The sequence below is a fragment of the Hylobates moloch genome, unplaced genomic scaffold (genome assembly GCF_009828535.3).
Source record: "Hylobates moloch isolate HMO894 unplaced genomic scaffold, HMol_V3 SCAFFOLD_1, whole genome shotgun sequence".
NCBI classification, from domain to species: Eukaryota; Metazoa; Chordata; class Mammalia; order Primates; family Hylobatidae; genus Hylobates; species Hylobates moloch.
In genome coordinates this window covers 210,113,828-210,138,485 of record NW_026652276.1, presented here as the reverse complement: position 1 = coordinate 210,138,485, position 24,658 = coordinate 210,113,828, and the positions used below count along the sequence as shown (strand labels likewise).

Below are 24,658 nucleotides of genomic sequence, written 5' to 3'. Positions count from 1 at the left end.
TGACATATATGTTAGAATTAGCAGACGAGGGAATTAAAAAAGTTATTCCATATTCAAAAAGCTAAGCAGAAACATGGGAGAAAGAAAATAAAGCCTAAATCCAACTTCTACAGATAAAAAGAATAATGTCTAATATGAAAAATGCATTGGATAAAACTGACGGCAGATCAGACAAAACATAAGAGATGAGTGAACTAGAAGACACATAACAAAAACTACCCAAAATAAACCAGAGTGGAAAAAGAATAAAAAGACTATGAGTGAATTCTGGGAACACTTTAAGCAGTTTAATATACATGTAACTAGAGTTCCCAGAAGGAAAGAGAGGAAAGACAGGGATATTTAAAGAAATAGTGGTCAAATTTTTCCAAATTTGATATTGACAATGAACTCATAGATCTAAGATGCTACATGAACCACAAGAACAAAAAACACAAGAAAAAATGCACCAATAATAGAAAAATATTTTTTCAGTGCACGTAAAAAATTTACCAAGATAAGCCACATTTGAGGCCATAAATCAATACTCAATAAATATAAAGGAATTAGAGTCATACAAAGTATGTTCTCTAACCATAATGGAATTAAACTAGGAATCAACAAAGGAAAACATCTGCAAAACTCCCAAATATCAGGAAGTAAAGTAATACACACCTAAGTAACTGATGGGTCAAAGAATAAATCAAAAGGTAAATTAGAAAGTGTTTTGAACTGAATGAAAATGAAAATACATCAAAATTTGTAGAATGTTGCTAAAACAGCACTAAAGGAAATGTATAACACTAAACACTCCTATTAATAAAAGAAGATCTCAAATAAAAGACTTCAGCTTCCATTTCAAGAATCAAGAAACAGGGCCGGGCGTGGTGGATCAAGCCTGTAATCCCAGCACTTTGGGAAGCCGAGGCGGGCGGATCATGAGGTCAGGAGATCGAGACCATCCTGGCTAACACGGTGAAACCCCGTCTCTACTAAAAACACAAAAAATTAGCTGGTCGTGGTGGCGGGCGCCTGTAGTCCCAGCTACTCGGGAGGCTGAGGCAAGAGAATGGCGTGAACCCGGGAGGCGGAGCTTGCAGTGAGCTGAGATCGCGCCACTGCACTCCAGCCTGGGGGACAGAGCAAGACTCCATCTCAAAAAAAAAAAAGAATCAAGAAACATGGCCAGGCGCAGTGGCTCATGCCTGTAATCCCAGCACTTTGGGAGGCCGAGGCAGGCGGATCACTTGAGTACAGGAGTTCGAGACCAGCCTGGGCAACATGGCAAAACCCTATCTCTACAAAAAATGCAAAAATTAGCCAGGGATGGTGGTGCCAGGCATGTAGTCCCAGCTACTTGAGAGGCTGAGGCAGAAAGATCGTTTGAGCCCAGGATGCAGAGTTTGCAGTGAGCCGAGATCACACCATTGCACTCTAGCCTGGGTGACAGAGGGAGACCCTGTCTCAAAAAAAAAAAAAAAAAAAATCCAGAAACAGAAGAATAAAACACAAAGCAACCAGAAGAAAGAAAATAAAGATCAGAAGGAAATCTATAACAACTCTTCTAGAACACTGAAAAGAAGAAACATTTCCTACCCCATTTTATCATGTCAGCATTATCCTAATACCAAAGCCTTGCAAAGACCTAAAGAAAATTGCATACTAATAACTCTCGTGAACATAGATGAAAAAATATTTTAAAAATTTCAGCAAACCAAACCCAGCAATATATAAAAAGAATACATTACAATCAAGTGAAATTTATCCTAAGAATACAAGGTGAGTTTAACATTTAAAAATGAATCAATGGGCCAGGTGTGGTGGCTCATGCCTGTAATCCCAGCACTTTGGGAGGCCAAGGTGGGCGGATCATGAGGTCAGGAGATTGAGACCATCCTAGCTAACATGGTGAAACCCCGTCTCTACAAAAAATACAAAAAATTAGCCAGGCGTGGTGGCGGGCGCCTGTAGTCCCAGCTACTCAGGAGGCTAAGGTAAGAGAATTGCTTGAACCTGGGAGGCAGAGGTTGCAGTGAGCCGAGATGGCGCCACTGCACTCCAGCCTGGGTGACAAAGCGAGACTCTGTCTCAAAAAAAAAAAAAAGAATCAATGTAACTCACCATGTTAACAAAATTCAAAAGATCATGTGATCATTTCAATAGCTACAGAAAATGCATTAGACAAAATCCACCAGACATTCCTGATGAAAACTGTCAGAAAACTAGGAATACAAGGAAACTTTCTCAACATGATAAAGGGGATCTAGAAAAAAAGCAACAGCTAATATCACACTTATTGATGTCTACTCTCACCACTTCTATTCAACATTGTATGGGATGATCTGAAAAGTACAATAAAATAAGAACTTAAAAAGTATCTAGACTAGAAAGCAAGTCGTAAAACTGTCTTTACTCATAGTTGACAAAAAACTGCCTCAGTTGAAAATCTGATGAAATCTACAAAAAAGCTACTAGAACGAAAACAAGAATTTAGCAAATTTAGGGCCGAGCGTGGTGGCTCATGCTTGTAATCCCAACATTTTGGGAGGCCAAGGCAGGTGGATTGCTTCAGGTCAGGAGTTCCAGACCAGCCTGGCCAACATGGTGAAACCTCGTGTCTACTAAAATACAAAAATCAGCTGGATATGGTGGTAAGCGCCTGCAATCCCAGCTACTAGGGAGGCTGAGGCAGGAGAACTGCTTGAACAAAGGAGGTAGAGGTTGCAGTGAGCCGAGATCGTGCCACTGTACTCCAGCCTGGGCAACAGAGTGAGACTCTTGTCTCAAAAAAAAAAAAATAATAAAAATAAAAATAATTTAGCAAACTTAAAGACTAAAAGATCAATTTATAAAAGTCAATTGATATTTCTGTATATTAGCAAAAAGCAACCATATTGTCAGAAGCATTAGAACCAAGGCGACTCCATCTTAAATAGAGGCCGGGTAAAATGAGACCTGCTGGGCTGCATTCCCAGGAAGCTAGGCATTCTTGGTCACAGGATGAGATAGGAGGTTGGCACAAGACACAGGTAACAAAGACACCGCTGATAAAACAGGACATGGTAAAGAAGCTGACCAAAACCAAGAAGTGCCTCTGGTTGTCCTCACTGCTGGTTATATGCTAATGATAATGCATTAGTATGCTAAAAGACACTCCCACCAGTGCCATGACAGTTTACAAATACCACGGCAACATCAGAAGTTACCCTAAAAGGAAGGGGACCCCTTAGTTGTGGGAAATGCCTCCCCTTTTCCTGCAAAACTCATGAATGAATAATCCACCCTTGTTGAGCATATACGATCAAGAAATAACCACAAAAATAGCCAACCAGCAGCACTCAGGGCTGCTCTGCTTATGAAGCAGCCATTCTTTTATTCCTTTACTTTCTTAAACTTGCATTCACTTTACTCTGTGGACTCACCACAAATTCTTTCTTGCATGAGATCCAAGAATCCTCTCTTGGGGTCTAGATCAGGACTCCTTTCCAGGGTAATAACAAAAACATGAAACATGGAACATGAAACATCGATACGTTGGACAAAAGATGTGCAAGACCTATTGAAAACTATTAAACATGGCCAGGAAGCCGGGGTGGGAGGATCACCTGAGGGTGGGAGTGAGACCAGCCTAGACAACATGGCGAACCTCATCTCTACTAAAAATACAAAAATTAGCCAGGTCTGGTGGCGTACATCTGTAATCCCAGCTACTCGGGAGGCTGAGGCAGGAAAAAAAAAATATATCAAACACTTCTGAGAGAAATAAAAGATGTCCACAAGATGGTATAGATATGCTATTCATGACCAAAAGAATCAATATTGTTAAGCTATCAATTCTCTCCAAATGCAGATTCAATACAATTCCAATAAAAATCCCAGATGCTTTGTTGTAGAATCTGACAAACTGATTCTAAAATTCACATGGAAATGTAAAGGACGCAGAAGAGTCAAAACAACTTTGAAAAAGAAATACAAAGCTGGAGGACTACCTCTATCAGTTTTTAAGACTTATAAAAACTATAGCTATAAAAATAACGTGGTAGTTGTGACAAGTTAGACAAACAGATTGACGGAACAGAAGAAAGTCCAAAAATATACCCACACATCTGTAGAACACTGATTTTCAACAAAGGTACAAGAGCAATTCAGTGGAGAAAAGACAGTCTTACCAACAAATGATGCTGCAACAATTAGATATTCATATGCAAAAAAAAAGAGCTTCAATATAAACCTTGTACCATATACAAAAACTAACTCAAAATGGGCCATTGGTATAAAATGTTAAACCAGAATTATAAAGCTTCTAGAAGAAAACGTAAGAGAAAGCTCTTCTAGTCTTGGGTTGGACAAAGATTTCTTAGATATGACACCAAAACTACAAGCCATAAAAGAGCAAATTGATAAATTGGGCTTCATCAAAATATAAAGATTTTGCTTTTCAAAAGGCATTGTGAAGAGAATAAAAAAAATAAGCCACAGACTGGGAGGAAATATTTGCAAATCATCTATCTGATAAAGGACTTATATCTAGAATATATAAATAACTCTCAAAACTCAATAATCAGGAAATAAACAACCCAATTAATTAAAAAATGGTAAAAAGAGGCTGGATGTGGTGACTCACGCCTGTAATCCCAACACACTGGGAGACTGATGTAGGAGGATCACTTGAACCCAGGAGTTTGAGACCAGCCTGGGCAACACAGGGAGACCCCATCTCTAAAAAAATAAAAAATAAAATAAAATGGTCAAAATATTTAAATAGACACTTTACCACGAGAGACATACAAATGACAAAAAGTACATGAAAAGATTCTCAGCATTAGTCATTTAAGTACGTTAAAACCACAATGAAATACTATTTTATGCTAATCAGAATGGCTAAAAATAAAGACTGACCACACCAAATGTTGATGAGGCTGTGGAGGAATTCAAACCTGGTGGGAATGTAAAATGGCAAAACCTCTTTGGAAAACAGTTTGGCAGTTTCTTAAAAATTAAACCGTATACTTATATAATCCAACCATTACACTTCCAGATATTTAACGAGGAACAAAAACTTATCACTATAAATGTTCACAGAAGCATTATTTATAATAGCCTCAAAGTGGAGATAACCCAAGTGGCTGTCAACAGGTGAACGAATAAATCAAATGTGGTCTAACCATACGATGGTACTACTAAGCAATGAAAAAGACCTTTGATCAATCAACAACATAAATAAATCTCAAAATAATGATGCTAAGTGGAAGAAGCCAGAACTACCCCACTCCCCTCTCCCCAAAGAGTACATACTACTTGATTCCACTTAAAAGCCTAGAAAATGCAGACTCTATTATATGAAGCAGATCAGTGATTGCCTAGGGATGAAACTGGGTGGTAGAGACAGGAGAGGCCAGGCGCGGTGGCTCACGCCTGGAATCCTAGCACTTTGGGAGGCCGAGACAGGTGGATTGCCTGAGCCCAGGAGTTCGAGACCAGCCTGGGCAACATGGCAAAACCCTGTCTCCACTAAAAACACAAAAAAATTAGCCAGGTGTGGTGGTGTGCGCCTGTAATTCCAGCTACTCAGGAGGCTGAGGCAGGAGAATTGCTTGAACCCAGGAGGCGGAGGTTGCAGTGAACTAAGGTCGCACCACTCCATCTAGCCTGGGCGACAGAGCGAGACTCTATCTCAAAAAAAAAAAAAAAAAAAAGAGAGACTTTAGAGGTAATAAACGTGTTCTTTATCTTCATTGTAACAATGGTTTCATGGTTTTAGACATGTGTCAAAACTTTCCAAGTTGTAACCTTTAAATATCTGCAGTTTTTTGTATGTCAATTATACCCCTTTATAAAACTATTGTAAAAATTGCATCTGTGCCTCTTTTCAATTAGGTAGTATTTTACTTATTAATTCAAAATATTTAATGATTATAGGTCTCTTCAGGTTTGTATTCCTCCTTGAGTCAATTTTGGTAAATTATATATATTTTTCACAACAATTGTTCTTTTTATCTAAGTTGTACAATTTATAAAGCACCATAGATTTGTTAATAATACATTTGTTATTTCATAATCTATGCTGTATTTGTAGATATGTCTTCTTGTTCAATCTTAGTGGTATCTGTATTTTCACTCTGTCTTGCTGATTAATCTTTGCAGGGCTTTGTCTTATTTTAATCCTTTTTTTTTAGAAAACCAACTTTTGTTGCTGTTAATTCTTTTATATCTTTGTGGCTTTTTCTTTTTTTTTTTTTTTTTTGAGACAGTTGCCCAGGCTGGAGTGTAGTGGCATGATCTCAACTTACTACAACCTCTGCCTTTCAGGTTCAAGCAATTCTCATGCCTCAGCCTCCCAAGTAGCTGGGATTACAGGTGCCCACCACCATGCACGGCTAATTTTTATACTCTTAGTAGAGACAGGATTTCACCATGTTGGCCAGGCTGGTCTTGAACTCCTGACCTCAAGTGATCTGCCTGCCTCAGCCTCCCAAAGTGCTGGGATTATAGGCATGAGCCACTGTGCCCAGCCTGTTTTCAATTTCATTCAGTTCTGCTGGTTTTTTTTTTATTCTTCCCTTCTACTTTCCTTGGTTTTTATTCATTTCTTTTTAAAAATAACCTGTCAGTCAAATACTAAGACTAATAAATAATGAACTCTGTTTTTTTTCTAATATAAGCGTGTAAGGCTGTAAATTTCCCTTTGGCTTTTTTAATGTTCTTAATTAGTTTTTCTTACCCTTATCTTCTTTGTGATAATATAAATTTCCCTCTAAATGCTGCTTTAGTTGTAACCCATAATTCTGATACACAGTATTTATATTATCATTCGGCTTTACTTATAATTTCCATTATTATTTTTTATTTGATCTATGAGTTACTTAGAAGTATGCTTTTAAATTTCCAAATATATAAAATTATTTTGGTTATATTTTTGCTCAATTTCAATCTTAACTGAATTGAGTATGAGAATAGTTTGCATAATATCCATTCATTGGTTTTGTTGAGACTTGATTTATGAATTCAGTGTGTGTTCAATTTTTTTAAAACTCCCTAAAAAGAACGTATACTCTCATCTATTAAGTGTGGGGCTTGGTACATATCCAACAAATGAAGCCTGTTGGTTGGTTGTTCAAATCTTCTGTTATCTTCTCAAGTTGTTTTTGTCTGTTTGACCATTACTCGAAAAGACATGTTAAATTTTTCCATTTTATAGATTTATACATTTATTCATATTTGTATCTATATATTTTCTTCCTATACTCTATCTACATATGTTGTATTCTATCTATATATTTTAAGGCCATGCTATAAGATGCATACTGATTTGGAATTATAGCTTCTTGCTTAATTCTTCCTTTACAATTTTTTTCTGATAATTTTTAACGCAAATAATGATTTTTGCCTTCAAGTCAGTTTTGCCTACCATTAACCTGCTATGCCAGCTTTCTTTTGGAATAGATTTTTCCATATCTTTATTTCCAGTCTCTCTCATTCCTTATGTCTTGGGTGTATTTCTCACAAACTGCATAGACTTGGATTATTTTCTATTCAGTTTGGCAATGTTCCAGTTATCTTTTTTTTTTTTGGAGACAAGGTCTTGTCTTGCTGTGTCGCCCAGGCTGGAGTGCAGTGGCACAATCTCAGCTCACTGCAACCACTGCCTCCTGGGTTCATGAGATTCTCCTGCCTCAGCCTCCTGAGCGGCTGGGATTACAGGCACCTGCCACCATTACAGGCGCACACCACCATGCCTGGCTAATTTTTGTATTTTTAGTAGAGATTGGGTTTCACCATGTTGGCCAGGCTGGTCTCAAACTCCTGACCTCAATGACCCGCCCGCCTCAGCCTCCCAAAGTTCTGGAATTAGAGGTGTGAGCCACTGCGCCTGGCCATGTTCCAGTTATCTACGGCTAAATTTAAAAACTATTCTAAATCTTAGTAGTGTTAAACAATAATCATTTTATTATTCTCATGATTCTGTGGGCCACAAATTCTGGCAGGGCACAGACATCTCTGATTGACAATGCCTGGGAAACTCAGGTGGTGTGCCCTGAAAGGATGAAGATGGCTGAGATGTCTTAACATGGGCCATAAGTCTGAAATCTCGGCTCTTCTCCAGGTGGTGTCTGCTAGGGCTGGATTATTCAACATGGTTCCTTCACTCACTCATAAGGCTGACAGTTGATACTGGCTCTTTGCTGGTAGCTCAATGGGGCTATCAACCAGTGCCTACATGTGTCCTCTCCATCTGGCTGGGGATTCTCACAGCATGGTGGCTAGGTTCTATGTGCAAGCAGTCCAAGAGAGAGGATTCCAAGGGGCACAGGCAGAAGATGCAAGGCTTTTCATGACCTAGCCTCTGAAGTCCCAGAAAGTTACAGTCTACTGGTTAAGCAAGTCACTAAAGCCAGCCCAGATTCAAGGGGACAAGGGAAATAGACTCCACCACTGAATGGCAAGAAGGGAAGAAATTGGTGGTGGCCACTTTGGAGACAAGCTACCACAGACCACCCTCTGGCCCCAACAAGTCCCTCCCACATGCAAAATACACTCACCCTCTTCTAAGACCTTCAAAAGTCTCATTTCATTATGGCATCAGCTTGATGTCCAGAATCTCGATATCTAAATCAGGTCCAGATGTGGTTGAGGCTCCTCAGATGCAGTTCCTCAGGTACAGCTACTGCAGTATAGTTCCTCCTGATCTGAATTAAAGAAACAAATTATCTGCTCCCACACACCCAACATACAAACATACAATAGTGAAACTGACTTAAGATAACCACAATAGACACTCTCATTCAAAATGTGAGGAAAAAGGGAGAAGGAACAGGAGACACATAACAGTTACTGGCCCATAACAATTCTGAAATCTAATCAGACACACATTACCAGTTCCTCTATTACAGCCAAGTCCTACACCTTGAGAATGACTCTCCACAACCCTTGGCTCCACCCTCTGAGTTTCCGAGTTAACCTTCTTTTTACATAAGAGATGGGTTAATTTCTGCAATGGAGTGGCCTTATTAGCTTGTTTCCTGCCTATAGATGATTGGAAATCTAAAGACCTATTTTCACTTTCTACTGTCTCTGTTCCTCTTTTATTATTATGATTTCTTTAAAATCTTGTGGATTTCCTATGAACCTTATTGGGATCCACTCCAGCAGACAAAAGCCACATCCACCTTTTCTATCACAAGTCTTATGTGAGGCTACTGTAAGAAAACACACTTAAGATCCCTAGAAGCCCTGTTGTTTAACATAGTGAGCCTAAGAAGTATTCCCTTAAGACCTCTAGATATCCCTTTATCTAACTGAAAGGTTTTGTGAGGCCTTGTCTTAAATCTTTCTGAAGTTGGCCGGGCGCAGTGGCTCATGCCTATAATCCCAGCACTTTGGGAGGCTGAGGTGGGCGGATCACCTGAGGTCGGGAGCTCGAGACGAGCCTGACCATCATGGAGAAACCTCGTCTCTACTAAAAATACAAAATTAGCCAGGCGTGGTGATGCATGCCTGTAATCCCAGATACTAGGGAGGTTGAGGCAGGAGAATTGCTTGAACCAGGGAGGTAGAGGTTGCAGTGAGCCAAGATCACACCATTGCACTCCAGCCTGGGCAACAAGAGAGAAACTCCATCTCAAAAAAAAAAAAAAAAGTCTTAGCAAAGGGATTTACAGTTGCATCACTGAGATCTTTACTTTGAGGCCATGTCTTATTGGTAGCATCTTGAATTTTATCTTTGCTCTGAAGCCATTTATTTAGAAGTCATTGGTCAAGCTAGGCGCAGTGGCTCATGCCTGTAATCCCAGCACTTTGGGAGGCTGAGGTGGATGGATCACTTGAGCTCAGGAGTTTGAGACCAGCCTGGCTGATATGGTGAAACCCCGTCTCTACCAAAAATACAAAAAACAGCTGGGCATCATGGCGGGCGCCTGTAATCCCAGCTACTCAGGAGGTTGAGGCAGGAGAATCACTTGATCCTGGGAGGCAGAGGTTGCAGTGAGCCGAGATCGCACCACTGCACTCCAGCCTAAGCGACAGAGAAACTATCTCAAAATAATAATAATAATAATAATAATAATAATAATAAATAAAAGTCATTGGCCATTTGAAGCAACTAGAGATGAGAAAAAGTTTTATTTTCTATAATAACACCACCATTCCTGGGTTAGAAATATTTCCTCTAAGTTCTGTTTTAAAACTTAGTAGTTCATTTTTTAGTTCATTTATCAATTTGTACCTTATCATACTTAGAAAAAACTAGGTAACATTTTTTCAACATTCTGCCTAGAAATCTCCTTAGATATACTGAAGTCATTAGATATATTTTCTATGGTCTATGTAACCACATGTGGCAGTACCAATAAACCTTATATCACTGTATAACAAAGGTTCACTCTTTTCCCAGCCTCCAATAACACTTTTCTCACTGTGTTTCAAGGCTTCACTGTCTTCTCAAGGTCCCTCCATCTTCAACCCTCACCAAATTCCAAAGCCAATGCAAACTGTAGGTTTTGGCAGCACCTCATTTCAAGGTACCAAATTTGGTTTCAGTTATCTATCACTACAAACTACCCTAAAGCTTAGTGGCATAAACTACAACCATTTTATTATACTCACAATTCTGATTCAGACAGGGTATAGCAGGAACAGCTCGTGTCTGCTCTATAACATCTGGGGCCTCAGGTAAGGTGGCTCCATTGATTGAGGATAACTAGACTGGGAGCCATATGCCTAGGGCCTGGGCTTTTCTCCATATGATGCCTACTGGAACTGGAATGTCCAAGATGATTCCTTTACTCACTCACATAGCTGAAAGGTGATGCTACCTGTTGGCTAGGAGCTCAGCTGAGCCTCTCCATCTGGCTTGGACACCTCACAGCATGGCAGCTAGGTTCCCAGACTAAATGTTCCATAGCACGGCAATCCAAAAGAGAATGTTCAAAGAGGCCTAGATGGAAGCTGCAAAACTTTTCATGACCTGTCCTTGAAAGTCCCAGAATGTTATCTCTGCCACATTTCACCAAACAAGTCACTAAGGCCAGCCCATATTTGGTATGAACAGAGGAATAAAGTCCACCACTAGATGGGGGTGGTGCACATGTGGAGGGAAGGAACTAACATCAGCCATCTTGAAAACATGCTACAACAGACGATCTGTCTTTGTTTCAATAAGTGTAATTCATTTACATTCAGTATGATTACTGATGCATTTGGATTTATCTCTACCATCTTTTATTACGCTTTCTATTTATCCTATCTTTTCTGTGACATTTATTACATTTTCCTTATCTGCTTTCTATTAAATGGAGGAAGTATACAAATTATAAATTCAATGAATTATAACAGAGTGAAACAGCCATGTAACCATCACCCAGGACAAAAATCCAAGTTACCCACACCCGAGTTTTTAGCTTTATATAAATAAAATTACATAGCATATATTATTTTACATCTGGCTTTCTTCCTTCAACATTATCGGTATTCAGCCATGATCTTATGCATAGCAGCAATTTATTCATTTCCATTGCTTAATAGCATTCCATTGTATGAATATACCATAATGTATCCATTCTACCGCTGATGTTGTCCACCAAATTTTAAGTTTCAGTGACTATATTTTTTGAAGGTCTATTTTAAAACTCTTCATTTTTTTTTTGGAGACAGAGTCTCGCTCTGTTGCCCAGGCTGGAGTGCAGTGGCACCATCTCGGCTCACTGCAAGCTCCACCTCCTGGGTTCACGCCATTCTTCTGCCTTAGCCTCCCAAGTAGCTGGGACTACAGGCGCTCGCCACCACGCCCGGCTAATTTTTTGTATTTTTAGTAGAGACGGGGTTTCACCGTGTTAGCCAGGATGGTCTCAATCTCCTGACCTCGTGATCCGCCCGCCTCGGCCTCCCAAAGTGCTGGGATTACAGGCATGAGCCACAGCGCCCGGCCAAAACTTTTTTTTTTTAGAGCACCTTTAGCTGTGAGATTTGGTGCGGCCTAGATTGAGGATATCCCTATAGAGAAGTTTTGCACTTGCTTCAGCCTGATGCCATAGGACTGTTGCAGATTCAAGACTACTTTATATGTTAATTTCTTGGCTTTGGGTTTCCTGGACTGCAGAAAAAGAGGAACATTCTAAACTGAACCTATGTGAAGACAAGCCCAGGTAACAAATTCTCAGAGAAACCTTTCTCACCTAAAGCCCACACAGAGTGGACAAACTTCCTTGACATCTCTCTATGCCATGAGGCAAATGTTTTTTCTAAATCATCTTTTCAATAATGTGGAAACCCTTTGAGGAACTTAGCTTTCTGCAGGGGAGTAAAAAAGTCTCTTATTCCCATGTGGTTGTTAAAACTAAGTCTCTTAGTCATCCAGAGCAGCCGTAGCTTTAGCTTATGTACTTAACACTGATTTTCAACGCCCTCATCATTTTTTTGCCCCTAAGGATTTTCCTTACTTTTTCACAAGCTCAGCTATAGATTTAAAATAATGTCTATTATATATTTATCTGGCATATGACTAGGAATCTTGAGTGTTCTTTCCCCCTTTGTCAAATGTAAAACATATAACAAGGAGGGGAGGTCACAGGAAGAGAAACTCAAAGAAAAAAGTGAAAAATGTTCTGCCTTTTATCATGGACAGGACTCATAGGTCCAAGGTTATTTGCACTAAGAAGATTCTAACTAAAGGAATGTATACTACTTTTACCATTGGAACTGAGCATCTCTGTACTCTGGTGACTAATGGAAGAGGACACCGATCAAGCAGGTATGTATGTCAAGGCAGTTCTAAACACAATTGACATTACATTAGGAAGGTAGAATCCCTCAACCAGTGTGACCCAGATAATACAATGAGGAAGGATCTAAAGGAACTGAGAAAGGAAATATTAAGATATACCTAATAGTCTCCTAATGGGCTTTTCTTTTCAGTAAACTTTTGACCTTGCTTCTACCAAACACTGTAAAATTAAATAATCTGCAGGAATAAGGAAGGCCTGAGTCAAAAACTTTCCATCACTGTAAGTATAAACACTTTAGCTAGAAAGTGAGTAGTAGATAGGAGCAAAAATGGTAATAAGAAATTATAAATGAAAGTCAGACACTGGAACAATATCAATAAAGAATATATTTTAATGTCCATAAAAAATCCATTAAAATTATTTATTTGACATATATTATGCATTTAATGATAAGAAGGATATAAGCATGAATTAAGTATCAAGCAAATTTATCAATCTATAGACACTGTAAAATTTAAGGTGAACTCTAAAAATTATGGAACACAAAAAGAACTCATTTAGGGCTGGACATGGTGGCTACACTTTGAGAGGCTGAGGCAGTAGGGCCACTTGAGCCTAGGAGTTCAAGACAAGCCTAGGCAACATAGTGGGACCCCCATCTCTATTAAAAAAAAAACAGGCGCAGCGGCTCATGCCTATAATCCCAACATTTTGAGAGGTTGAGGTGGGTTAATCATAAGCCCAGGAGTTCAAGACCAGCCTGGTTAGCATGGTGAAACCCCGTCTCTACTCAAAATAAAAAAAAATTAGCCGGGCATGGTGATGCGTGCCTGTAATCCCAGCTACCTGGGGGGCTGAGGCAGGAGAATCACTTGAACCCAGGAGGCGGAGGTTGCAGTGAGCTGAAATTGCGCCACTACACTCCAACCTGGCCAATAGAGCAAGACTCTGTCTCAAAAAAAAAAAAAAAATTAGGCGTGGTGGTGCACACCATGGTGGTCCCAGTAGGACTCAGTAGGCTGATGTGGGAGGATGGCTTGAGCCTGGGAGGTTGAGGCTGCACTGGGCCATCATCGTGCCACCACACTTCAGACTGCGCAATAGAGTAAGTAAAAAAAAAAAAAACCCAGGAATCATTTAGGAAAAAAAGAAACTTTGAAAGCCAAAAGGTCTACACATATGGTTATGATCCCATTTATATGAAATGTCCAGAATAGGCAAATTATATGAAATGTCCAGAGAGAGAAAATAGATTCGTGGTTGCCTAGGGAATGATTACTACAAGGTTTCTTTCTGGGATGAAGAAAATGTTCCAAAATTAAATTACAGTAATGGTTATACACTCTGTAAATATGAAAAAAATCACTCACTGAATTGTATGCTTTAAATGAGTGAACTTTGTAGTATGAAATTATATCTCAATAAAGTTATTTTTAAAAAGTAAAGATGTCTATTTATTTTCAAAAAGCTAAAACATTCTACCAAAAGAGAAATTCAGCCCACCAAGCAGCCTTCAAGTCTTACTTTTGGTTTGTTTAGACAAAGGAAAGATTCAACCACAGCATTAATGTTGTTTCCAAGAAAGCACAAGCGGCCGGGTGCAGTGGCTCATGCCTATAATCCCAACACTTTGGGAGGCTGAGGCAGGTGGATCCTAAGGTCAGGATCTGGCCTTAGACCGGCCTGGCCAACATAGTGAAACCTCATCTCTACTAAAAAAAATACAAAAATTAGCCGGGTATGGTGGCCCGTGCCTGTAGTCCCAGCTACTTAGGAGGCTGAGGCAGGAGAATCACTTGAATCTGGGAGGTGGAGGTTGTGATGAGCCGAGATCATGCCACTGCACTCCAGCCTGGGCAACAGAGCAAGACTCCGTCTCAAAAAATAAAAACAAAAAAAGAAAGTACAAACAGACTCCCTAATGCTGCCTTCAAAGTTACAGCATTTTCATACCTTGATCTTTCCAAAACCTGGTTATGTCACAAAGCTCTTTCAAAGCTGAGCTTCTTTAAGGTATAACTGGTAAAAACAAGATCCTCAAGATAACACAGAGGCTTAAAAATCAGTCATGACTATTAAAATTCAGACTTGGAAATTATAAGTTTAAATTTACTAAATTACTAATTACTAGTTTAAACTACTACGTTTACTCCTAGTAGAACTAGGAGTAAAAAGGGAGTGAACTAAAATAGCAAGTTTGTCCAAAAAGTCTTCAAAAGAAATTCCTCACTTTCCTCGCTCTCTCTCAATATTTCCCCTCATCCTCCTTTTTCTTACAACAGATCCTATGCCATTTTCAGAGCTTTCTATTCCCATTTTATAGGTACTGTTAAATAAATAGGAGTATGACCATTTATCCAATCATATAAGACTAGAAACTCATCCTTCTCTGTTATCACACAGAGCATCCACTCCCACACACATACAGAAGTCAGTCACCAAATTCTATCAATTCCATCATCTTAACATCTCTCCCACAAGATTCTCTCTTTTCTACTTCCTATCTTAGGGTCAGGCCCTTATCCTCTCTTACTTAGATAATTACAATAGCCTGACTATTCTCTCTTCACTTTCAATACTAGCCTCACCTCCACCTCCAATATACTATTCACACTAACATTCAAATCTAGTAAGACTTGGGGCCGGGCATGGTGGCTCATGCTTGTAATCCCAGCACCTTGGGAGGCCAAGGTGGGCGGATCACTTGAGGTCAGGAGTTCGAGACCAGTTTGGACAACATGGAGAAACTCTGTCTCTACTAAAAATACAAAACTTAGCCAGGCATGGTGGCAGGCACCTGTAATCCCAGCTACTAGGGAGGCTGAGGCAGGAGACTTGCTTGAACCTGGGAGGTGGAGTTTGCAGTGAGCTGAGATCACGCCACTGCACTCCAGCCTGGGTGACAAGAGTGAAACTGTCTCAAAAAAAATACCTAACAAGGCTTGAGTGAACTCAACAAATTGGAGGGTGTACACACACACACACACACACACACACACACGCACACACACATCTCTTGAGTGAACTCAATAACTTGGAGGGTGTTCTACTCTCTCTCTCATACATACACACACACCCCACTCATGTTAAATTTCAGATTTTCTATTTGCGTAATTTCATAATCTGTTTTTTGTTTCCACTTAAAACAAAATTACCATTTCCCCTTCTCATTAGGCATACTTGTGCAACATCATTTCCGATGGCTGCTTAGTATTATGCTCTATGAATGTATCATAATTTACTATGTCTCCACAACATAAATATTTTGCGTTTAGTGGGCAAAAAAAAAATTTATCTGACATTTTCTTATCTTTCCTTTAAAATCTATTTGTATCTAAAATGTTAAATATTGCTATGGTTAGTCATATAAAATAATCTAATCATCTTTGTTTAATATCTTTTGTAGCATTTATGGTACGTATTATGTTCTAATTTGAATAAGTGATAGACATGATTTATTAATTCTACTCTATTATAACCCTCCAAAAGTATGTACTATATTTTATTCAGCTTTGGATTGCCCCTCCTATTCCCCGCCCCCAGTATCTAGCTCACTACCATTATTAAATTAGATACTCAATGATATGAGTGATTTGTCCAGATGACGTTATCCTGATAAAAACCATCATGTCCGTTATGCTACCTAGATCTCAGTGAGATAATTTAGTTCAGGGTTCTCCCGAGGTGTAATTTTTTTTTTTGGCCGGGGACGGAGTTTCACCCTTGTCGCCCAGGCTGGAGTGCAATTGCGAGATCTCAGCTCACTGCAACCTCTCTGCCTCCTGGGTTCAAGCCATTCTCCTGACTCTGGGATTACAGGCATGAGCCACCACGCCCAGCCCCAAGGTGTAATTCTTTAGCATTTCCTTATTCTGTGACTTACCTCCATTATCCTTTCCCCTCCCTCCTTCTCATCCATCTACTACCTTTTTTGCTTAAGTCAACTGAACAAAGTCAATTTTGGTTTGTTTTGCAACCAAAGAAGCCTAACCGATAAAGGCTGAAACAACTTTGCAATTGTTAACAGTCATTCGTTGGCTGAGCAAAATAGTGAATGTATTGAAAACTAGTTAAATGTGCACTGAGAAAAAAGAAAAAGAGACAAGAAACAGGAATATACTAAAACAGGAAGACACTGACTACACCTACAAAAGGTCACTGTACCAATACAATTATCCTCATTTTGGACAACTTCTCCCTATTGCTTTTATACTTACAGTTGTTCTGGACAAAGACTTTGAAGTCATCCAAAACTTTTCTCTTTCAAACACTCATCAAATATATTAGCGTATCTTTCTCGCTCTACTAAGATATATACAGAATCTGGCCACTTCTGTCATCTTCACCGCTATTATCTGCTCCAAACTACTATCGTCTCTTCTCTAGTTATTGCAGTAACCTCCTAACTGGTCTCCTGACTCCTTCAGTCTATTCTCAACCCTACAGCCAGAGCGATCTTTTCAAAATTTAAATATGATCCTGCCATTCTTTGCTCAAAACCTTCCAATGGTTTTCTATCTGATTTAAAGCAAAAGTTAAAGCATAATCCTGAATATGACCTCTTAACACCATACACGACACTGGCTCGTTACCTGCCAGCCTTATCTTCACAACTCTCCCCCTTGCTTATTACTCTACTCCAGCTGCACGTGCCTCCTTGCTAACTCCTGAAAAACGTCTGATAAACTTCCTTCACCCACACACACCCCCTCAGAACCTCTGCACTTGCCACACTCTGCCAGAATACTACTTCTTCACTCTCTTATAAAAAAGCAGCCCCTTTAAGGTCATGCCATTCAACTCTCTCATCTCTTTCCCTAGTTACTGCCATCTATCAAATTCTTCTCTCAGATTCTAGTCATCCTAAATCCCACCATCAACCTGAGTTTATCAGATGAAATGTAAGCAGAAGTTGTTGGGTGGGGCTTCTGGGATGCCCTTTTTGCCTTTTTCCCCTTCCTCCTTCTTGCTTCATATAATATTGAAATAATGCCCTGAGCTCCAGCAGTCATCTTAAGCCATGAAAGCATCCCTAATGATGGAAGCAGCATACTAGGAACAATGGAAAGAAAAATGACAGGAGTCTGGGTCTCTAATCCCTGTGGAGAAGCCATCATACCAATCTTGTAAATGTTTATCTCTATATTTCTTTATAAATAAAACACAGTACATACATTCTAGATTACAATTGACCAGATTTAATAAATCATGTATATAACTTACTCAAGTTGGAATCTAATAAATACCATAAATTCTGTAAAAGATGTAAAACGAAGCTGATTTTTTAATAAAAATAAACCCATATACAATATAAGGCATTGTTATTGGGGGTTACTGTTACATGCAGTTGAATTTAATTCTATGTATAGTTTTTCCAATGCATATTGCCTAGCGTTCTGCTAATAAGGAAGAAGTAGAAACTGAATATTGAGTAGACAACTAGGAGTCTCTGTCACACTGAACAAGCAACAATCCACGTGGGTGGCCCATAAAGACCTTAGCCTTCGAGTTCCTTGATGTCATCTCCAATGACGTTCTGCTCCATTCTAACTCAGCTAAGCACAACCAAGGTTACTCCAGACCTTATCACCACTAGAAACTGTTCCACCTCCATAATGGCTAATTTGGGTATCTTGTTCTCTGACTTCTTTTTAGCTTGCTTGTTTAATTTTCTCTACCATAATTTTACAGACTTTAGCTCACTAATCCTTTTACTTCAATCTCTCAGTCATCTCCTTTTTTCCTTTCCTTCTTATCCATGATTTCTTATCCTTACATTCCATGAACCATCATTTTAATAACACTCTTTACATCCCGTGAGCTCGATACCAGTTTATCCAATTTGCCTACTAGTCATTTCCACTTAGATGTTCCACAGATACTTCAAACTCAACGTCTAAAATATCTTCTCCTGGCCAGGCACGGTGGCTTACACCTGTAATCCCAGCACTTTGGGAGGCTGAGGCAGGTGGATCACAAGGTCAGGAGATCGAGACCATCCTGGCTAACGCGGTGAAATCCCATCTCTACTAAAAATACCAAAAATTAGCCAGGCATGGTGGCGGGCGCCTGTAGTCCCAGTTACTCAGGAGGCTGAAGCAGGAGAATGGCATGAACCCGGGAGGTGGAGCTTGCAGTGAGCTGAGATGGCGCCACTGCACTCCAGCCTAGGCGACACAGCACGACTCCGTCTCAAAAAATAAAAATTAAAATAAAATAAAATATCTTCTCCTCTGACCTGTTTTACCCCTTATGTTGGTGAATGGCACCAGCATCCACTCAAATGCCTTACCTGGACATAATTCTCTTCCTTCTCTTTTATTTCTCCCCACAATAGCCAGGACTCTGAGGTAACTCTAAAAGAATCCTACATTTCTATTGCCAGGCCCTTAGTTTGTCCTTCTATATCAGAAACAGTTTACTAATCATTCTTTCTACACAAGGCACTAACTGTTCTTCCTGCTTTTACTTGAATGCATTCTTCCCCTTCTCCATATTGCATCTGAAGTAATCTTGCTAAAATGCACATCTGATCATGACACTCTCCTATTAGCTTACAGACGCAAAGGAAAATTTCAGGAACCAGGACAGCCCCAGGGAGAAGAGAAACAAACTAAAGCTGCCAGGACATTTTCTTGTCTCTCGTTTCTCTGCCTACAACTAGCTTTATTCCCTCAAGCTACTTCAAGTCACTGGGAACACAGTCACCAGATGCTCCCAGGTAATCCCGGAAAGCAAAGAAATAAAATTTGACACATGTAAATAGATGCCATTATTATTCAAAAATCACTGCTCCTTCCTGGTGGAGAATTAGACAACCAGTCCAGTTGATATCAAGTTTGGCCACGTGACTTGCTTTAGCCAGTGACGCTGTGAAGTAAGAGGAAATGACATGTCCCACTTCTGAACAGAAACTTTCAGAGCAATGGTGTGGTTATACCATGCCTTATTTCTCTCTAATACAAGAGAAAATGTCTCAGATAGGAGAATCTAGCCTAAGTCTTGGAACAAAGCTACATAATGGACATGTAGTATGAGCAAAAAATAAATTTTGTTTTTGTTATTGTAAGCCACTAAAATATGGGGACTATTTGTTACCACAACATAACTTAGACTAAACTTAGTTATACAGTATGTCATAAAGAAAGACTAGACAGACTTGGTTTTGATCACACCCCAGCTTAAAACGATTCAGTGATACTCCTGTGCCTCCTGGAGTCCAAATTCTAACAAAGAATATAAGGCCCTTTCTGTTATGGTCCCACCTCCAGCCTCATTTCTTGGGACTCCTATTCCATATTCCAACCATCCTGGATTATTTTAAGATTTCTAAACACATCAGGTCAGCCTTTACCCTCCGTTTTCATGTCAACTTATTATATGTTATTCTTCATAAAAAGGAATGTTGTTCCTCCTGAGAAATAAAATTCTAAGCCCGCCAACTGACTGAAGTGACCATCTCTTGGCCAAGGAGACCCCAGAGAAACCTTGAAATCTGAGTTCCCAGCCATGACCAGGTGAAAGGTCAGATACACCTCATTATACCCATCCCTTGCTGCCCACCATTAGGCTTCTTTCCTAAGGGTTAAACAGAAACCAGCCTTTTTACTTGCTCCACTGCTAATATAAACCAACCTCCTGACATTGCCCCTCTCTTTTGTGGTTTCCTCACAACCACCAACCAGCATTCCTTCCTAATAGAAGACCACCAACCACGGAGTGGTTCTGGCCAGTCTACAGAGGACGCGCAGTGAGGCTTTTCATGTCCTCTGCTTCACCTTTTGAGGCCAGAGGCTCAAAAACTCCACCCGTGGATCATGCTAATGCCTTTTCTCTGTACATGCAACCCATTAAGGGGTAAGAAGCTCAACTGTGCATGTACATGTTTCTCCTTTCATAAATATTCATGACTCCTCCTATAGCTTATTGAAAATGTACATTTCGCCACCTCATTCAGCATAAATTCCTGTCTTATTTTTCTAACCCTCAAAGTGTGTTTTCTGATCCTGACCAGCGGCTTTTGCTATACAGTAAATATTTATATAAATATATATCTCTCCAATTATACTGTGACCTCCTTGAGAACAGAGACCATATCTTATTTATATTTGGAGCCCAAGAATCTAATGCAGTGCCTGGCACATAACAGAATATCAATATAAGTTTATGAAAAGTGCAAACATATAATCTTTTTTCAGTGATGTTATATGCAAAAATATGAGACAGGCCCTTCTACCATGTTAAAAAATAATACAGAAAATAGAACTTATTCAACTCTTATTTTGCTTGCATTTTCTTTATCCAGAGTAACTTTCCATACTGAAAAGAGAATGCAAATGGTTAAGAGGAAACTGAAGTCCGAAATAGGAGAAAAGATTATAAGAGAGCACCCAGTAGCTTTTAGTAAATGCAAATATCTAGAACCAGATAAATTACAGTCTAAGATCTCCATGATCTCTCATGAAAAATAGAAGAGAAGCTAGAAGACTAGAAACAATAAAGTTCAATTTGAATTTTCTCAATTTCAAAGGAAAAAAAGAGACTTGAAATCACAGATTAAGGGTTTAACAAAGATTTCCTATGTTAGCCTATGGTGGGGTAGGGAAGGGGTACAGAGAACACGGTAAGTCACAATGGGGTTCACCAAGAAAAACAATCATGCTAACCTCATTTTACTTTTGACAAAAATATTAGACTAAGAAATCAGAGAAATAACATAAAGTAGGTCCAATACATATTGCTGAAATCAAGATTAACTTTCTTATGCTAGTTAAGTGATAGATTTACAATTGGTTGAACAACCATTCTAAGATTATTAATCAATTGTTAATGTAAATCTGGACAGAAGTAACTAACAGTTGCCACAGAACTCTCTATCTGGCCTTATCTGAGTAGATGTTTATCAATATTGTGAAGATTTAAATGGTAGCTTATAAATTTTCTGGTGATCTAAACCTATCTATAAAGATTAAATAATACCATTAAAGATATAAAAGATACCATTAAAGATTATAAAAGATCAAATATCTGAACATATAGAAACAATGTGCTGAAAATACAAAATAAAATTTATCAAGGGTAAATATACATGCATTTATTTTTTAGAAGTATACAGCAAATAAGAAATCCATTTCAGGCCAGGTATGGTGGCTCACACCTGTAATCCCAGCACTTTGGGAGGCCGAGGTGGGTGGATCACTTAAGGTCAGGAGTTCGAGACCAGCTTGGCCAACATCGTGAAACACTGTCTCTACTAAAGATACAAAAAATTAGCCGAGGGTGGTGGCATACGCCTGTAATCCCAGCTACTCGGGAGGCTGAGGCAGGAGAATCGCTTGAACCCAGGAGGCGGAGGTTGCGGTGAGCTGAGATCCTGCCACTGCACTCCAGCCTGGGTGACAGGGCAAGACTCCGTCTCAAAAAAAAAAAAAAAAAAAAAAATTGAAACCAATTTTAATATGTGTTGATGAGAGTTCAGTTGACTGTAAGCTCAAGGTGGGCCTTTGTCCTGAACTGACAGCTTAAAAGTTAATACAAATTCATAGGTAATAAAATAACAGTACAGTGACCTGAACAAGGAAGAAAATCGAAACAGGTCAAGCAACACCCTGGGAATTATAATTTGAAATATGACCTCTTACAAGTGATGCTGATAGCCAGGATGTAGTAATGGCCTGGCCGACTACATCATATGAAGAATGATAAAGAGAAGCAGGAATGATTTCCATAGAGAAGAGACTATCTGGGGTAGGAAAAGTAAGAGCAGAACTGTCTACAAGTATTTGAATGATTGTATATTGAAGGGCAGGAATCACACTTGTATACATTTTATATTTATTTCCTATGCACCCAGTTCCAAGCTTTGCATATAATAAATGCTCAAATATTTGAAGTCCAAGATCAACCCACCTGCTGAAGACTAAGCCAACAAAGACAGTTATACAAGAGTATCTGTTGTGATCTGAATGACAACTCAACAAAAGGATGAAGTAGGAGGAAGGAAACTTAAAATCAAAGTAAAAAGCCTTAACTGGCACAAGCTAAGCAGGCATAACTAAGGCACATTACCTTAAAATTCAGAATTGGTCTTATATCAGCTTTTTTTTTTTTTTTTTTTTTTTGAGACGGAGTTTCACTCACGTTGCCCAGGCTGGAGGGCAAAGGCGTGATCTCGGCTCACTGCAACCTCCGCCTCCTGGGTTCAAGCGATTCTCCTGCCTCAGTCTCCCAAGTAGCTGGGATTACAGGCACATGCCACCATGCCCAGCTAGTTTTGTATTTTTAGCAAAGACAGGGTTTCACCATGTTGGCCAGGCTGGTCTTGAACTCCTGACCTCAGATGATCTGCCTGCCTCAACCTCCCAAAGCACTGGAATTACAGATGTGAGCTACCTTGCCTGGCCAACCTCAGCTGACATTCTTGACCATACTACTAGTTAAATTTTATTTCCTTTTGTAAATATTTCCCCACAACAGAGTGAGTCGTCGTTTTCACTCTTCCTTTACAAAGAGAAAAACTGAGGTTGAGGGAAGTTATTTTCCTAGCACCAACATCATAACAATAGTTAACCTTGAATAGGAACCTTAAGCTTCTCCTTACAAGCCTTGTTGTTAAAATCACTGGACTCATTGTGGGGTAGTAAACAAGTACAGTACTTAACTTAGAACTCAACCTCAGTTTGGTAATTACTTCAGTTTCACTTTTATTATTCTCCTCCAGTCATCCAATCTCTAAATCCACAAAGAGTAAGCCAACATTAATACTCTAAAACTTACAATCTTATGACTTGAAATTCAAAGGTTAGGAGTACAAAAGACTTATTGAAAAAAATTTTAAAATAATTAAAAATTTTAAAGACTAATATAAAAAATTAAGATTTGAGACCAAAGATTTGTCGCTCTTGTGCTGCTTAAGAAGTGGCCCTGGCACCACTTGTTCCACCATAAGCCAAATCTTGGCCATCAGAGTATACTAGGTACACACGACATCTCTCAAAACCTAAGTGGCCTTCTTTGTTTATCAGAGACTTGGTGCTGAGTGTTATTGCCAGAAGCAGTGGGAAAAAGGGAATGTTATTAAAGGAAGAAGAGGTCTTAATGTGAATGAAGGAGGATAAGCACACCAGAGATTCATTTCCTATTTTATATACACATTAGTTTGGTGTTAGTTTCTCAGAAAACTAAAAGAAGGCTGGAATAACACAGGACTTGATGGTGTCCAAGGAGCAGGATTTTAAAATAGCAAAATACTACTCAGCTCTAGTTGTAGATGTAATAAAGGAATGCCTAACAAGTGCTCACGCTCTCAACTTCCTTCCCAAGAAGGCTCATTTACATTATAATGGTTGCCACGGTTACTTTAATTCCATCACAGCTCCTGTCTCCAGTTGATAATCTGGAGCCTGGGTGGTAAAACAACCAAAAACCTTAATTGAGGCTAACTCAAAACTCCGGCTACTCAAAAGTTCATGACCTACAAAAGGATTTTGTTCTAGCAACAAAAATTGCTTACGATAGGAACTGTTTGTTTCCTACACTCTATTCTATCCAAGATCTTACCTGGTATCTCAGGGAACTCTCTGGAAGTCAGTCAGTATTTTTATCTGCCATAAGCAGAGATTCTTGTAAAAAAAAGAGCAAGATAAATAACATAAATTTTATAATGGGTACCAGATCAAAGAAGTGACTGCTTTATTCCAACTATTGGTATTCCAAGCTTTAATCAGAAAAGGCAATTATCTAAAAGAACATGGAGAAGTCTCCCAATGAATTATTAATGTCACTAAGTATTATCTTCTAAGAATGATATCATGTAGTGCTGGTATACACATAGTACCTAAATTAGGCATAAGGTTAGTATTTTGTATTTAAGCAACAATCCAACAGAACACACAGTAACAGAAAAAGTGAAGGACAGGGGATTCCTTTTTTTTTTTTTCCTTTTAAAGGCAAAAAAATTG

General features: G+C 39.2%; 1 protein-coding gene across 5 annotated transcripts in view; it reads right to left on the bottom strand.

Annotated features, from left to right (window-relative positions):
* The window catches only part of AHCYL2 (adenosylhomocysteinase like 2), a 206,745-nt gene that overhangs the window by 149,760 nt on the left and 32,327 nt on the right, over positions 1 to 24,658 (bottom strand). Inside the window, exon 1 of one of the 5 annotated variants that reach the window (XM_058426639.1) lies at positions 8,520 to 8,539. The exons of 3 other annotated variants lie outside the window; for them this stretch is intronic. The gene's annotated coding sequence lies outside the window, so the exon portion shown is untranslated. Of the gene's footprint in view, positions 1 to 4,603; positions 4,628 to 8,519; positions 8,540 to 24,658 lie in introns of those variants that run through there. One more of the 5 variants, XM_058426632.1, reaches the window with a different exon arrangement.